Source organism: Hippoglossus stenolepis, chromosome 7, assembly GCF_022539355.2.
Source record: "Hippoglossus stenolepis isolate QCI-W04-F060 chromosome 7, HSTE1.2, whole genome shotgun sequence".
Classification (NCBI taxonomy): Eukaryota; Metazoa; Chordata; class Actinopteri; order Pleuronectiformes; family Pleuronectidae; genus Hippoglossus; species Hippoglossus stenolepis.
In genome coordinates, this window is record NC_061489.1 from 14920127 (window position 1) to 14938939 (window position 18813).

Consider the following 18813-nt stretch of genomic DNA (forward strand, 5'->3'; position numbering starts at 1 on the left):
TATTGCTCTCGACTACACTTTTTTCCCACATTCTCTGCAGCTCTCTGGCTCCCCCTCCTCGCCTCGGGCCAGATATTAAGGGATCAATGAGAATCCTCCCTCCATCACCTCTGAGGCGCACACCTGCACACACCCACCCGGACACAAAGTCGTCACACAAAAAAACACACACAAGTGTGGAGCAGGGCTCTGACAAACAAGTGCGGCAAAGCGTGAATCTTGACAAAAGCAGCAGATAGGCCGAGCAGGAAGTGACTTGGACGAGAAGTCGACTGTGACAACACTGACACATCATCACACACTCATGACTTTCACTATATGGGGTAAAAGTTTAACACTGACAAAGACATGACACATATGTATACACACACACATGCACACTTACATAAGAGGCTGTGTGTGTTTTCTGACATTCAGTAAGCAGTGACTGAGGGACTGCCAGTAGTCAACAATGGAAGCTTTGTATGGCCTGTGTGTGTGTGTGTGTGTGTGTGTGTGTGTGTGTGTGTGTGTGTATTGTCTTGCCCCTGTGTGGGCTTGCAAACTCAGCACGTGTGTGAATCATTATCTTGATGTGTCAGAACGTCTTTGGAATGAGGTTTGTCATGCGTAGCGATCGAGCAGCCATCACTCACTGTTTTCTCCCTCCGTCTCTTTCCGTCTGTCTCACTCTGTCAGCGCTGCAGAGACAAATTGCTGTAACTAATACGTAACAGGATAGCTGAGCCCTGTTTGCTGGCGAGCCCTTCGATAAGAGTGGAGTTGAGTGACAAGGCATCAACGTTATTGGCTTGTTGGGTCTATATCAGGCAGCTGCTCGCAGAGGAACACGCCGCTGCTGAGACAGACCCGTCTGTCTATTAGCATCTTGTGATCTAATGCAAGACTAATGACCCACAGAGGGGTGGGACGTGCAGGCCATCTCGCTGAGGACCTTTATATTCGCTCTTGGAGAGCACCTCATGGGTCCTTTGCTCCACACTCCACCGCCTTCCAGTCTCAAAGAAAAACACCAAGATTCTGGGAAACTCCTCTGTGTCCCCCTGAGGACGTCAAGTCAAACTGATAATAAAAAAAACAGAGCAGCAGAATCAGAAAAATTTACTTTTTATTCCACATATACTTTTCCTGGTCAAAACCTTGCACCAGGACCGCTGACAGTTGGGTCGCACATTTGGGATTTCATCTGAGGCAATTCACAATCACAGTCTCCTCTAGGGCCAAAACAGACTGTCCACACCAATAAGAAGTGCTATAAATATTTTGTTTGAACCCTAATATCAACGACTGTGGAAAATTATTTCATCGGGATCACTTTCAAAGATATTTGAGGAACAATAGAAACACTGACAGCCAATCCAAACTCACAGGGTGTCACATTCAACACATCGTGTTCAATATGGCAGATGACATGACACCTCTGTTTGATTAAACAAACAACAAACAGTGTCTATAAAGACGTCAGTAAGAAGAAGATCATCTGGGATGCAACTGGACTCACTCTTGGAATCAGTGGTTAAATGTTTTGTTGTTATTATTAACAGAGATGAGAAGACGTTTGTTGCTCCAACACAGCTGGAGCGCTCCGCGTGTACTTGTATATTATCGTTTATCGGTGTGGATGCTCTCATCATTATCATTATAGATATCATGCTAGTAAACACCCTTAGCATGGGCAGCCCGATATACGACTGTTTATATATATATACAGTACCCCCCAAGACATGTAAACAGAGTCTGATGCATACAATCTGTGGATATATAAAGTCAGGATCACTCACTGCACAGATACCATTAGCTGGCTGGTAGTTGAAGTACCTCAAAGGTTTTGGTTTGTCAAAAGATTAGCAATTGCATTAAAAGCAATTATAAGCAGAGTTCAAGTAGTTCAGTAAGAAACATCTAATCATAAGCTAATTATTGAAAATATGAAAATATATTCAACATTCCACTGAGTCAATTTCAGTCGAATGCCTGAGGATTGTGGGTATTTGAGTATTTATAACCTTGCTCCATACCAAACTGACTGAAGCTATATTGCACATTTTCCAGAGGTCAGTGAGAAAAAAAAAAAGTGTAAATATGCAGAGGGTTGTCAGACATGACATGATTTGACAACAAGAGTGATATTGATGAGGAAACTGTCCAGTGACAATTTGCAGTGTGCAAACAAAAGCCACTGGGCGTCCTTAAAGGAGGCTGTGCACAAACAATACGTCTTAAAACACTTGAAATATGTTTCTGAAAGCTACATTTTAAATGGCAAGTGAGTAAAAACTTTTAACCCTACTGTCTTGCAGTACTTATTTATAAAAAGTTTGATTATACAAAGTGATAATATTAAAAGGAGGAGAAATTCACCAGGGTTGAATGTATCTTAATTCACCAGAGTTCACAGAGTTTCCATCTGAAACACTTGCAATAAAAGTGAACTGATGTAATATATGTACAAATATACAAAAAAAGTAAAAAAATTAATCTTTCTTATCCCCATGAAACATTCTATACGGTTTTTGAGTCACACGATGATTGTGGTGTGTGATGATATCGTCGAAGCTGACCAATAGACCGATCTCCCCGAAACCTGTTCTATTCCTTTAAGACGCACAGATGCACCCGTCGAGCCGTTCTCAGACCTCCTCTTCCTCCCTATTCTATCTTCCTCTGTCCTTTTTGCTCTCTATCCCTTTTTTTTGTCAAACTTTGTCCTCCAATCTTTTCTCCATATGTCTCTTCGACTTCTTTCCTTTGTCGGGGCCCTCTCTGACCCGCACTGGGAGCCATTTTGTGTCATTTTATCTCATTTTCGCTTCATTTTCACCCCATGTGTGCCCTTTTCTCTGCTACAATCGAACCCTTTCACGCTTCCCTTAAATTCCCTCGGCCACCCCCGCGTTCTCGGCCTCTTTTTCCATCTGTCTATCTCCTTCTCTCTGTCTCCTCTTCCCTCTCCCTCCCTCCCCCCCTCCCTCCCTCGCTCTGCTCACCTGCAGCACATAAAAATTCCTCCTTCCTTTCTCCAGAGAATTGCTCAGTCGCTCAGGGATTTACTGCATTCTTCTACGCTTTCTCTCCTTCATTCTCTCCATATCTGTCTCTCCTTGTTTGGCAGCGTTACACAGTGTTTGATTCAGCCTATCTCCTGCTTTGTCCTTTTAACACGTTTGTATCCTTCTCTGAGCCCCTCTGTGTTTTCCGTCTCCATCCCTCCCTGTCGTTAGAATAACTAAACTAATCCTTTACCTGTTGTTTCCATGACCCCACCCTAAATGTTTTTCTTTCTTATTCCTCTGCACCCACTCTACCTGCCCCACCTGGCCTCACCCTCCTGCTGGGTTTCTGCCATGACGGCGAACATCCCGCCTCCACTTACTTAGCTGGAGGCTACAGGGTTGGGCTGCAGCTTCTCACAGCTTTTTTTTTGGGTGGTTGGTGGGGGTGGGAGTGGGGGTGCAGGGGCGCTCCAGTGCCCGGGGCCTGGGATGAGGTTGATTTATGAGTTAATCAATTGGTTGTCCGTGTGAGCGAGCAAAACCGCAGAGATGTGTGAGCTCTTTCATGTCAGTGTCTGTGCTTGTTGACTTAGTCCCTTAGGAAAACACTGCGAGCTGTCATTCCCCGTGTTGCTCGGCTCCTCGACATGTTTTCAAAAGTAATTAGGGAGAAAATTGGGGCTGGGCGTTCATTCATCTGATGGTTGAATGGATTGTGTGTGTGTGTGTGTGTGTGTGTGTGTGATCGTGTGGGTGTTACGGTCTGACAGAAGTCTTACCTGACCGTGAAAAGTCGTGACATCACACATGTGGAAAGGGTAAATCTCAGTCCAGAGAAGCGAGCCGTGATTTGCTGTGGATAATAAGACAACAAACAATTCTCTTCCCCCTTCTCACCTCCTACTGGAACTTACACTACGTCCATGAGATATTTTCCAGTGTGTTTTTGTAGAGGCCTCAGCCCACAGTGTAACACCGGAACAAAACAAAAAGCTCTCTTCTTCTTTTCTTTTCACTCTCTCCACTGCATCTGCCAAGGAGTGAGACACACAGCTCAACTGAACAAATCCACATTAATCAAAGTCAATCAAAGTTGAACTCAGGCCCATAAACACTGCAGCCGTGCTGTATGATCGGCTCTATCAACATTTATGCAAGATTACAGAAAAAAAATAGAATGGCACCCAGACAGGGCCCAACACTTATGAAACCACCCTCAACCAACTAGATTAACACTGGATCTGTATTTTTATTTGGAGCTTCACCAAATTGCACACACTCCCCTGAACATGCCTGATTTTTTTAATCAAGATCAATGAATTGTTCTCTAAACCCAAACAGAAACATTAATTTTAGTGTAATGTTTTCTAACTATTGACCATTGCAAATTACAGGGACAAATACTCTGGAGGCAGATTCTCATGTTTAATCTGAAGTCTATAACCCTCAGATTTGTCCAACTTTCAGTTCTGTAAAAACTAAATACATCCGTTATCGGGTGAATTTGTCATTACTCTGAGGCTCAGGCAGGATGCAGGAGGCTCAAATCTAAAATCCCAATATATTTATCCCATTATTTTGTGTTTTTTCTTCTTGTTATACTGTTTTTTTCTGTTAATGCCTGTTTGGGTGTGTATTTTTGTTGTAGTCATGGTCTTTTGGTGTTTTTTGTGGTTTTGTCTAAAAGCCCATTAGAATTAGAAAAATAAATCTTGAGTCCTGTTTGAGTAATTATGTCTGTTCATGATGCTCTGCCACGTTTGAGTCTGCATGATCGTGAATCTCAGGTGTTTCAGCTCAGTAGAGGGGTTGTGTGCTTCTTCGTGCAGTTTTGTGTTTTTGTTTCTGCTCTTTTCTTTCATCTTTCATTTTATCATGAAACGAGAAAACAAGTAAGATAAAGGCGAGAGATGAAAGACGGATGATGGAGGTTTGATGGCACCTAATAAGTCTGATAACTGACATGCATCCTGGCAAAAACACTGACATGCAAATTCAAAACAGAGTGGAGAAAGAGACAGAGTGAGATAAACACACATATCCAAACACAGGGTACATCTCAACACCTTTGTTCCCCGAGCCAAGCTGTATCCTGAGGTGGTTCCAGCAGCTTCAGCCAGGAACTTCCCCTCGTACATTTGTTTGGCTCATTTTTTTCATGACAATCATATATCTCCCGATCCCTCGTAAAATATCATTTATGATTAATGTCTGCAGTAGGTTGTGCGAGCAAAAGGATTTTTCTCTCTACTCTTTTCGTTTCCCCGAGGCCTTGGGTGGGAGTCAATGAGGCATTTTACATGTTGCTGTGTCGCGGTCTACATTACATGTTTGACATGTCACGGTTTGTTAGACACTAAAACGCCTGTTTTGGACCAGCTGTCCACCCACACCAGGACGACTTGCAGCGCTCACACTCTTCCACACACACACGTCCATCCCCGAGATTGGTGCGAAAGGTAAATAGAAAGCTTTTAAACTGTCTGTGGGACACACGAAGACAGGAGATTATGGAAGAACTACAGACACTCTTGCACATACACACACTCACAGTCTCACACTTAGAAGGCGTCATTACATCGCCTCTGATCTTAACCCTAACAACATGCCTCAATCCCACCTTTAACCTAAAAAAACTCAGTATGGTGATATTACATCCTTTCTTTTTGTCAACAAGTCTCATAAACAGACTCAAACCAATGATAAGTGGACCACTGTCTGTGTAGCCAGATAAAGCTTCTTCCTCTGTTTCATGGACTCCTGTTCTTGCCAAAAAATGGATGTGCCTCACTTTTTTACTGGGTTTAATTTTCCTTGATTATAATATTAATAAGAAGAAGTAGAAGAAGAAGAAGAAGATTTGTATAGCACTCTTCAATACAAAATAAAACAATATTCAACTTAAAAACCTGACCAAAAGCATGTTGTTATAATAAATGAAGTACAGGTACAGTTAAGTACAGCGATAAACGTCATGTGACAAAAGTGTGTTTTTAAAAGAGTGATAAAAAAGGGAACTGACTCTGCAAGCCTGATATTCTCTGATAGATTATTGCAAAGCGTCTTCAATTCATTATCATTCATTATGTTGAACATCATGATCGCTTATTAGACCTCCAAAAATTTGGTAATCCACAATTGTATCCCTTAAATGTGCCTGATTTATTTCATCAAGATCCATGAACTATTCTCTGCGAAATCAATGAATATGATAAAAAAAAAACCTTGTCTCGCAATGTTAAATCTGCATCTGCATATAAGTTGGTGTTTGTGACCTGCTTTAAAATATTTGTATCTTGAGGAAACAACAGGATTGGGTCTGGGGGAGTCATACAATTTATCCGTAGTTCATTTTAGTCTTTATGATATTTGCAAACAACAACAAAATATTCTACTCCAGGATTTCTCCACAATGTGGCTGAATAAAAGAGTATTTTCCCTCACAGCGTAAAAGTAAACTCAAAGATACACAATGACATTTATAATCAGACCACTTTATTCTCACACTCGACAGTGTCTTGTGCACACACATAGAAGACACATCACACAGACACACAACCAACACATTAGATCACAGCTTTCTGGGGGGGGGTTTCTCTCTTTCCCACAGCGCATCATTTCAAAAAGGCAGAACCAAATATTTTCCCATTCCAGGCCTGGACAGCACACAGAGCATATCTCTTTACGGTCCTCTTGGAAAAAAAAAAAAACTCATGATAATACGATGCTGTTTCTTCATTCAGTCACGCTGTCTGACTTTTCCTTTCTTTAATTCTTTTTTTATGTCTCTCATCATTTGAGGACAATAAGACTGGAACAAAACCCATCAGCAAGGCATGTTTCTCGTGTGTCTGCCTGGAAAGAAACACAGGGAAGAGCAAGTAAGGGAAGTTTAGAGGGAGTCCTGACCAGATGAACCAGTAAGATTCACGTCCTATTTGTGACACCAACTTGATGTTTGACAGAGATCTGAACTTTTCTTCTCAAACCTGCAGAGCCGCCACCACAAATGATCCAGAGAGGAGATTGTGTAACAAATGGCTGCACATGTCTGTGTTTGAATTCAGAAACATGTTCTACCTTGAAAATAATCTTTTTTGAAGCTGCCATGCAACCCTGACATGCAGCTAATGCAAGGAGAAAGATTATTCAAAGGGATTCAGAACAAATGTCTTTACATAAAATGTGCTTTCAAGTTGAGTTTGCTGAATCGAAGGAACACAAATCAGATGCACTGGTCCTTGGTTCTGTGCGACAGTCAAAATTTATCCCTCAGCTGAGAGCTTGCAGGGAGCCGAAATAACGAGTCACTGTAGAATTAGAATTTGTTCAACGTGCCCCGGCTTGATTGACACATTCTACAATCAAATCAAAGTGCTGACAGCTGGCACTGATTTCCCACAACTGTTGCGGTTTAGCCTCGGAGAAGTGTACGAATGGGAAAAGCAAAATAACGGAGAGACGCAGTAAAAACAGAGACAGAGTTTGAAACAAGGGCAAAGAGTGGGACTGCTCCTTGACGTCACGCGAGGCTTTTATTTGGAGCTTGGGGACTATTTGTTTTCTATCAGGCCAACTATTGTCACTTTGACGTTGAAGTAGGAAACTGAAGAGTACAACAGTCAGAGTTTTTTTCACAGTCTACAGCAGCAACAGTTTTCCAAGCACGCAGGCCATCTCATTATGCTGCCTATTTTCTCATTAGTTCAACATAAACAAGTTGTGTTTACAACCATAGAGTGTGTAAAGATCCACGACATGACAGTTCCCCCAAAGTGAAGCCAAAACATCTGGATCGCCACCTGGTGGCTGGCTGCAGTATATTTCATAAATCCCACCTCCTCCATGCTGGTGAATGGGACATGGACGAAACTTAAAAATAAACAAAAATGTTCCCAAATATGATTTTAGATAGATATTGTCACACTGATTTATGTTCCAATGTTAATTCAACCACTAAGTTTGGTTTTACTCATTTACTCAATGTGAAAACGTCATGAATGACAGCTGAGACTGACTCGCGATTGGTCGAACATATGGATCCGTGCTACCTCGCCACTGCCGCTCCATCCCTTGCTTTCCTATTGAGCAGAGAGTCCAAGATGTTCTTGTGTTTCAAGTACATGGGCCAGACATGACCATCAAAAAGGCCGGGGAGGGGGGGGGTCTGGCACCCTGGGGCAGTTCTCCGAGATCCTCCAGTTCCACTTTGTCCCAAACTTCAAAGACAGCCAATCAGAGACCCTGTTCCGACAGTTATCTGAGGGCTGATTGGACGCTTTTACAAGACCAGCCGACCAACCTGCACCTTGTCTGGGATCCCCGCTGACCTGTCCACCGTTTTTACTCTGGATATTTTAGCTTCATTTCTGGACAGTGGGAGGAAGTGGAGACGTGTCATCCATCTGTATACACAGTTTATGGGTTTTGATTCAGATTTCAAATGCATTTTTTGACCTGAAGTCATTAATTATAATTTTTTTGGCAACTCCAGAAAGCACAGCTTGCAAAGGTTTTAACAACCAGCAGTATTTTGAGTGATGCTGTGATTAACTTCGGTGCAATATTCCCTCTCGTTTAGCTGGATGATAATTATCACACAGTCATCTGAGCCAATATTGATACAAAATTATTGATCAGAGCCGCTGTAACCCTTCGCTTTATTTGAAACCAAGCAGGTTCAATGATGGCTGTGCTCTGAGGCAGGACAAAAGGCCTGCTGTTATAGTCCTCTCCTGGCTGCATCACTGCCCTGATCTCTCTCCAAGACGTCTGCGAGTTTCTGTCGTCTCGACATGGTGAACCTTACAAATGGGGATAACAGCTCACATTTTCAGACCGTTTACTCAAAGGTCTTCATTGTGTTGCAAAAGGCTCCTGGAGGAAGTATATGACTTGTACGCTGCGTGCCCAGTGGAAGAAGGATTTCTCCTTCGTTAGGTTTAGGAAAAAGTTTTTTGTTTTTGTACCATATTTAACTTGTATCTAGTTGTATAAAGAATAAAAGAAGACAACCCGACAAGTATGTTTGTTTGAACCAATTTTCCTTGGCCCTTTCTCTGACACATATGATTCCAATAAGGGTCAAAGTTTAAAGTTGACGCAATCACTGTTGATCAGAAGCCAGTGATGAGGTCGCGGTCTCTTTGAATCCTGAATTGTTCGGCGACCCCTCCAGGCCCCTTCAAAGTCACATCTCTGCAGAGAAAAGCTGAAGTTTTTGGATTGTATAATGTTTTCCCTCTGCTGCAAATTTTGAAAAGAACGTCAAAGAAAGGCGGGAATCCAACTGCAGCTGTTTGGACTGTAAATAGATAAACATGGCGAGTGTAAGGAATGGTGAGAATGGAACTCGAAGGTTAGACGCAAAAATCAAGAACTCAAAGACATCCACTGCTGACATTTATTTTCCTAACCTTGCATGGGACCTGTCTTTGCTTCTTTCTCTCTTAAGCTCTTGGCGGACTTTCATTAAAGTATGCTTTTAAGTTAATGCAAGATCTTATCATGCGTCTTCCCTCAGCTCAGCTCCACTCGGCCTCTCTCCGCTTCATTTGTTATCACGTCTAATCTTCTTCTTCCTTTCACTGTCTCCCACTGCTTCTCATACCACCCTCACCCCCCTCACACACACCTATTCCCTCTCCCTCTGTTGTTCTCGGTCTGATTTACTCAGCCTGCTTCAAGGCACTCATTATCTACTTGAAGTTATGGAGTTCCTTAAAAGGCAGAAATAGAAGACGGGCGAGAGGAGAGGGGTAATACTCGGGGCCCAAGACACTAAGACCTCCGCCATTCCTCCGTCAATCCATCTTTTGTTTTGCCTTTCACTCCCATCGCTCCATCCAGAGTTTGTGTTACACCAGTAGCCCTGTTTCTTTCTCCGCTCGCCTTGTTCATGTTTTCTTTCCCCAGCTCATCCATCATGTGCTGTCGCCGCCGGTCGTGACGCCGTCATGTAATTATCTCATATTTATGTGAATATGCTTGTCCTGTATTAGCACTGCATCGGTTTTATGCACACTCAGGGTTCCTTTGACTCCATGGCTCTGACTTAAAGAGCTTCATGTCATAATTCAAGCCAGAGGGAGACGTTTGATTGGCCCACAGCCCCAACGGTACGGCGGCACCGCTTTGATTTTACACTGCTCCCAGTAATGGCTGTCATTTTCAGACAGCAGGAGTCCCTGTGGGGGAAAAAATGATGAATGTGCTAATTGATTTTAGGCACCTCCTCGCCTCACAGGGTACAAATGCACCATAAGCGATTTGGAGGATACTTTTTATTGTTGGCCCCTCAGTTCTGTGCAAACATACAGTTTTAATTTGAAGACCCACAGCAGGAGTTTAGCCCCCAACCACGGCATGGCACGCTCTGCCCATTCAGTTTCAAGATCAGGAGCGTGCGGAAAAACATCAGGGAGGTTTATCAAGGCCTAACCCTAAACGCCCTGAAGCTCCGAATGCCCTTTGAAAGCATAACTCAGGCCACATTCAAACCGGACTCCATGTTCACATCTTCTTCTAATTCTCACCACAGTCTTTATTTAGTTATAATAATCTCATCTCATGTACATCTTTCTTGGCTGCATGCCTGGCTCCTGCATGGCTCCAAAAACAACATCAAAGGATCTGATGCAAAAAGTTTAAAGGTCAAACTGAAATTTCAGTTTTCTTCACTTTAGGATTGAAAAGGATATTTAAACAATGATGCAGATATTGTGTTTTTTTTATTTTAAATAAACATATCTTACTCTTTACACTTACTTTACTTTTTAACTCCATGCCTGTGGTTTCTTCATGCAGCATTTGATGAACATCTATCGCCAGCATTGCGAGAATGCCTGTATATCCTTTGAACCATTGAACCACAATCCATCCATTAGCTACACAGCTTATCCTTTGATGGTTGTGGCGACACTGGGCAAGAGTCACCTACGGGCAATTTGAAGCCGCCAATCAATTTAACCTGCATGTCTTTGAACTGTGGGAGGAAGCCACAATGACTAAAGAACATGTAAACTCCTCACAGGAATGCCTTTTGCTGAACCAGGGTTTGATTAATAGATGGATGGAATACCCCAGATATTCCGCCATGGATTCACGGTAGCGAGGTACTGTCGACACATGATGTTCCAACCCGTTTACCAGTGTCAAATAACAAATTCAAAACTAACTCTCTAAGTAAAAATATATGCACTTGGACATAAATCAGTGTGATTAAAAACGACCTAAAATGACAGAAAACTTCTTTGAGAAATATGTATTTGAGACGTAGTTTGACTTTTTAGTTTGGTCCATGTCCCATCAACTAACATAGAGGATGCAGGATTTATGATGCAAGCAGCCACCAGGTGGCAATCCAGAAATTTGAATTGAATACTTTTATTTTGATTTATTCCAGGTTATTTTTAATTTTTATTATATTATGATTTATTATAAGATGATTTGGCTTCATTTTGGAGGAGTTGTCATGTCCTCCCTCTTTATATCCAGCCCAGTCTATGGTTCAAACCCAGAAGCCTCTTGGTGTGAGGCGTCAGTTCTAACCCCTGATACAAGATGCTTTTTTCTTCTTTTCAACATGTCATCATCACAATGGTTGTGTACCATTAGCAATGTGAGTCCTAATAGCCTTTTTCTTTTTGTTCATGTCATATCAACACCTCCATCAGTGGCTCCTGCACATTACACGGGACAGAGCTTGTGGTTGATTTGCTGGTCTCATTGGGTCCGGTTGTGGTGATTGAAGCTGAAGTCGTGTCAGATCATTCACATCAGCATTATGAGCAACTGAGTCACAATTCAAGGTGTAAGCTGGGTTGGATATTCTGACAGTGACGATCACTCCAACTTTGTTTGAAAAGACAAAGAAAATGTGAAACATCAACAGTGTAACAGTAAAATAAAAATGAATATTAACACAATACATTGAGCTATTTTAAAAGGCTCTATATAGTGAAAAAGGAGCTGAAGTTAGAGGTTTAGATGATGTGACCACAAGGCTCACAGTGGCGGTAACCATGTTGGAACAATGTATGCAGACAGAGGATTTCAGAGAATAATCATGTCAGATGAATAAATACATTTACATTACTCCATAACAACTTAAAACAAACTCTAAGGATGTATATACATTTTTTTTAAAATACATTTGAAGTCATGGGCCCCTCCTTCAGTTTTGTTGTTACCTTCCCCATTATTCCCTCAGTATATGATGCAATGTGCGTGTTAGGTTGTTAAATAAACACATGCTTTAGGTCCATTTTTTGTGGGTCTATTAATCTCGCAGCACTGGAGGGGCTGCACCCCCATACGGAGGATTCATGAATCTCTAATGTGAAACAACACGATGAGATGTTATGCAGAATTGGTGCAATGAAGAATAATGGGAACATACTTTGCAGCTTGGACCAGGCAAGAGTTTTATGACAATAAAGCCTCCAAGTTACTGGAGGGAACTAGAAGCTGGAACCAAGATGTGTCAAAAAGATGGAGCTGTGCTTTGTTTTTTGGGGGGTTTGAGGAGAGCGCTGCATTAGATTAAGGAGAAAGCTCCTGCTCCAAAACCTGCCTGGGGGTAAATAACCCCACTGGAAACGGTTTTGCTTCAGCCCACAGTACCGTTTCTTAAATGATTGGCCAATAGGTTAAATAGACATTTCTTGTCAAATGCAGCACCAAGCTGTTTTTATAGGCCTCTGTTGCCCTCCCATGGCGAGCGGGAGGCATTACTAACAGCTCCTCATGACTTCTCAGGAGTTGTGAGCTTGTTTGACCACCTGTGTGTAGTTTCGAGCTGAGAAGAATGATGTGTTATGGTCTTCTGCTAATGGAATCATGGGATTAGATATGTTTTATGTTTCAGGTACCGTGAGACTTGTCCGCTCCCCTGCCAACCCTCCAACCGTCCTCACATTAATGAAAATTAAGACCACATTGAGTCTGTGTGTGTGTGTGTGTGTGTGTGTGTGTGTGTGTGTGTGTGTGTGTGTGTGTGTGTGTGTGTGTGTGTGTGTGTGTGTGTGTGTGTGTGTGTGTGTGTGTGTGTGTGTGTGTGTGCGAGAGAGAGAGCGTTCTCTGATTAGTGTCTGGACCTCATTTAAGTAGAAACAGATTGAAGAATGATAATTAGGTCTAATAAGATGGAATTTCCCTTACTATGTCAAACAGCAGCAGCATCACAGGGCTGCTTTTAAAAGGGCTTCTGGTCAAATTTAACCAAACGCATGCATGCACACGAACACACACACACACACACACACACACACACACATGGATACACAAGGTTACATGAGGCCTATGATAACCACTATTTTTTTCTTCATCATAAAATGTAAATATTTATGTTGTTTCTGCAGAATATCGTGCATACTACATCTAATCTGTAAATAGTTCAAAGATTTATGAAAAAATGTTTATTTGTGATCTCGCTGAGAGAAGATGAATACCACTTTAATGTGTGTGTCTGATAGATGCAGCTAGCTTAGCTTAGCACAAGGCCTGGAAACAATGGCAAGAGGAGAAAAATGGGCCTGGTTCTGTTCAAGTGCAACCAAATCCACAAGCACATCAGGAACTCACTGTTCCTGGACAAACAGTCCCTGACCACAGTGTGTGGTTTTTACACTTTGGAGTTTGTAAACAAGATCTAATGTGGTAATAAATTGCTTTTAGTGATGCTAGTAAATGGGTTTTATTAGCTTCTGAGTCTTCGTTAGCAAAGCTCGACACCAATAACAGGGGAAACAGTGAGGCTCCTTCTAAAGCCCGACAAAATCTGTGTATTAATTAATTATCATGTTACATCTTGTTTGTTTAATCTGAGGAATTTAGTTATTTTTGACCAGGCAACAAGTTACTGCTCAGGAAAGAAATGATCAGAATGGGGAATTGTTATTTCTGCACTTTGATCAAATTAAACAAACAAGCTGGAGGACTGTAATTATTTCGTTTTGGAGATGCGTTTTTAGATAAGCATTTATTCTTCTGCCAGAACCTTTTCATTCACTAATAGCTCTCAGCAGAGCACACACCTCCAGGCTCTACTGTCAATGGCAGAAAAAGGACCAGCAGTCGGCTTGAGTTTAATCAAAGTGCACCATATTTCAATGGGTTCTCCTCTAACTCATACTACATCATTCCACCAGGTTTCATTGTCAAGTAGTTTTTGTGTAATGCTGCGAACTAACAGACAAACAAACAGACGCAAATGAAAACCTGACATCCTTGGTGGTGGTAATAAGCATTTCACTTCTGAGACTTTCAACTTGATTTCCACTGTCTATTTTGTTTATAAAATGTATGATGATGACTGAATTATTATTCTGGATTTGTTTTCAAATCTCAAGTCAAAACATCACTTTACACAAAAATAAAAATTGTATCTAATCTATGCTAATATAACTTTTTTTAATGATGTTTTGTAAATTGTCCATGGGCAAGAATAATAATTCTTATTCTTATTCTTATTCTTATTATTGTTTTATTCTTATTCTTATTCTTATTATTAACCTTGCTATTAGAGCAAAGTGAGCAAAGGACAGATATGAAAGTGGTACAGATCTTCTCCAACTCTCAAGAAGAATATAAAAAAGCATATTTCACCAAACATTACATTTAATTATATTTAAACTTTACCTTATTTTTCCCTTATATATGTTCAGTCTGTTCAGTTTAGTGGGAGTGGGAGAAGATTCCTGTGCTTGGTGCCAATTTGTTTGAGTAAATTCTTATTTCTCAACTCTTCTCACAAAAGTGGCAGCTCTCTTGACTGATCTGGACCAGACTCAACCGATTGGACGTCTGACAAATTTTGGCCTCGAACCACGAGAGAAGCTACATCATCACACAGGTTTCAGAACCATATCAAATCACAATCAAACGCACTCCCATCATCACCCAGAGGGCCCGCGTTGAGGCCTGTCAGTCTGGAAACGCTTCCAAGGTCATTCCGAAAGCTGTGGGGCGCCACTGAACCCCCGGCCAACTGTACGTGCGGTGAACGAGAGGAGAAACTGTGAGACAGTGGTGAATCTTCCCAGAAGTGGTCATCCTGCCAAAACCTCCCTGAGCATGTGAAAGTATAAGCATGAAAATCATCAACGTCAACAAGAAGCCTTCGTTCAGTCAGCCGGCATCTCTGGGCTTGGCTTTGTTCAGCGTTCAAGAGACCACCACCAAGAGGAGGCTGGAGACAATGAGTCATGGCAGAGAACCAAGACAGAAACCACTGCTCACATAGGGAAAAAATAATATTTGTCGGATGTTCGCCAAAAACACACCCAGGTGATCCTGAGTGTGTTGGCAAATGCACAACAGGCCTCATAACAAAATACCTGCTGTTAACGGCACAAAGACAAATGGTGCAATCATACTGAGATTTATATTCATACTCAAATATTGAATATGCAACATTATTCTATTTCTCAGGGTTTAACTGCCTCCTTCCCTGTCTAGTCTGTGTGTGTGTGTGTGTGTGTGTGTGTGTGTGTGTGTGTGTGTGTGTGTGTGTGTGTGTGTGTGTGTGTAACAGCAACAAACTCCACCACCTTGTCCCTAGTGTAAATGCTGACACAACAGTAACACTCAACACTCACTTTTTTTGGGTCGCCAGCAACTCCTGCACATAAACTGATTTCAACTATTCCAACAAATCATCTTACTGACACATGCTACAAATATTTCTCTATTTCAGCATTTGTCTGTCTCCTCTTTAGTCTTTAGTCTAGTTAGGTTGTATAATCTACCACAGTGCCGCAAACACTTTAGTTTCCACAGTTTCCTTTGTGACGGCCTGAGCCATGGTGACTGTTACACTCCCCGATAGGTGAATGAATGAAATTCATTTTTGTGAGTACCTTGTGCCAGGCCAAGCTAAAACTACTTACTCTTACTTTGTCAAGTCTGTGTTTTCCTTCAGTTAGTGAATGTATGAGTTACACCTTTATTTGAATTCTTTGCCAGGAAGCCTGGAGCGAAGATCTGCCATTTTGTTTTACACCTCAGTTTTTGACTACATTTGTTTGAGCTTCTTTTGGTGTTGGGTTCAAATTAGTTTCTTTTCCTCTTAAAAAACATTCAAGGTGTTTTACAATTCAAGTTTCATTCACCCATTTAGCACAAAACTGCCACTTACAGCTGTCACTGCTTCTGATTCTGTTTGTCCAAAGACAGACAGGCAGGTAGGCAGGTAGGCAGACAGTCTGTCTGACAGAAAGACAGGCAGACAGACAGAGGGACAGACAGAGGGAAAGAGAGACAGACAGAAAGACAGGCCGGCAGACAGAGGGACAGACAAACAGTCAGGCAGACGGAGGGACAGACAGGCAGGCAGTCAGTCTGTCAGACAGTGAAACAGAGGAAAAGACAGACAGACAGGCAGACAGGCAGACAGACAGGCAGACAGAGGAAGAGAAAGACAGACACACAGACGGGCAGACAGAGGGACAGAGGGACAGAGGGACAGACAGAGAGGCAGACAGACGGAAAGACAGGCAGACAGGCATACAGTGGGGCAGACAGACAGACAGACAGACAGACAGAGAGGCAGACAGAGGGACAGACAGACAGACAGAGACAGAAGAGGCAGACAGAGGACAGACAGACAGACAGACAGAGAGACAGACAGGCAGACAGACAGATATGCAGACAGATGGGCAAACAGATTTCAGGAGATAGATGATCCCTCTCTGTGGTTGTTTCCTGAATCCCTCATCAGTACTGTTATTTGTCCAGCAGGTGGGGCCATCTATCAAGACTCCAGACTGCTGCATGTGCCAAACTTTGTCTCCCAATGAGTATGATGAAATGGGAAATGACTGTTGCACTTACAATTAAAGATGAAGGACACTTCAGCAGGATGTCAGTGTAACATGGTGTAATGCAGTACAAACACCACAGTAACACAAATTGCATGTAGTATATTCATAAACTGCTAAAATATTGTAGTCATGTCATAAATCAATACTTTCTCGCTAACGTCTCAACTTTGGCGTTATTTAAGTTCTTCGTACAGAACTATAAAAAACTGGACATTAAGGATTTTCAGAATTATTATTTCTTGCAGGGCTGTCGTTCAAATCTTTGTGTCCACTCTGTGTGTAATCGCTCAGCTACATAGTCCAGCAGGTTTCCTCGCTTTGATGAAATGTGACATTGTCAACCTGAGAGTAAACTGACCTGACTCGGACACACGGAGGCTGCAGTGTGCAGGTGAGATTAAAGGTCACATTTGCAGGTGTCCACAGCTGGAGAGCTCACAAACTCCAAGAGGATTATTTTATCAAAGAAATGGGGCCCTAGATTTTCTGCTGCAGCTGGAACCAAACGTTTCAAAGCTGTGACTAACCAGAGTAACCTGTGAAAAACAGCCATCGGTCTGAAATGGAAAACTGAACATTTCCCTGTGGAGCCCAACAGGGTGTAGGTTTTCTTTAGGATTCATGAGTAAGCAGCACTAATGCTTATGGTAAACCAGAATTACTAGAGCTCAGCTGTGGATTCCAGAAAGCAATACAGATGGAAGCTGAATTTTCTGTGCACACAGTAAAAGTTACATGATGCTCAAAAAGATCCACTTCTCTGCTTTAAGATGATCATTTTCAGTCTTGGATATCATACATGTCTTAAATGAGCCGGATCGGGGTTTGAAGTAGGAATCAGGGGCCAGAGGTTCTCAACCTTCTACCTCTGGGAGGCCAGAGACCCAGAGACCTCCTGTAATACCCCAATAAATCGGAAGGCCAAATGCAATGCAGAGACATTCTTTAGAAAGCCACCCAGTGGATTTCTAACAGACTCTCGTAAGCATTGTAGTATTCTGATTTCACATGACCGCCTCCTCCACACAGAAGACCTTTGACCTGGGACACAACTTTACACACTATTGCATTTAAAGATATTTGTCTCACATTCAAACTTTGTAGACATATTCTATCTTTCATTGATTTTGTTGTTGTGTTATGTGTTATTGTGCTTATTGTCATCGTTGTCACTGTTTTTGTCTGTGCTCCACTGCAAGATGAATTTCCCTTACCGGGACAATGAAGTATTTGTCTGGAATTGAAAGAAAGATTCCTAACATGCCCACTAATTGTCCGGACATTTCCCAGAGTTCATGTCTGAAAACAGTTTATGATTGTTCAGCATTTTGTTTGTTCTCTTACAGTAATAACGCTTTGTATATGTCGTTTTCAAAAGAAAACAGTCAAACAAGTAATTTACCATAAAATAAAACATTCAATAAATAAACATTATGAAAGATACTCAAAGAATTCAGGTTACATTTTTTTACATAAAATCTTTACATATGATTATGATGAAGAAAAAGCCCTCAACACGTAACAACTCACGGAAAATATTAACTTGACAAAAACTATTATTGTTGACATGCCTGCCATTTTTTTTGTGCTGTCAATGACCTGAGGATCTGAGGATTGCTGAGGATTTTGTCTATAACCTGTCCTGACAGTGGTATAGCACATGATTCATCTTCCATAATTATGATTTTAAAAAGCATGTTTATTTCTCTATAGTGAAGAAAAACTAAGGCTTCAGGAGTATAAACCACGTTGGTCTTATTAACATACACGATGCACAGTGAACATCTGGTTTTAAACTTGGTGAAATAACATATACAAAATGTAACAGGGAGTTAAGTCAACATCACTGCTGCTTGGTTTGTGACGAACAAACCTTTGTGCTGCAGCAGGTTTTCTTATTGAAAGTGGGTCCACAGCTGGAGGCCCAGTCTCAGAGGGGGGGGGGGGAGACATTTGTGTCTCCCAGTGAAACAGTGCAGCAGCAGCAGCAGCAGCAG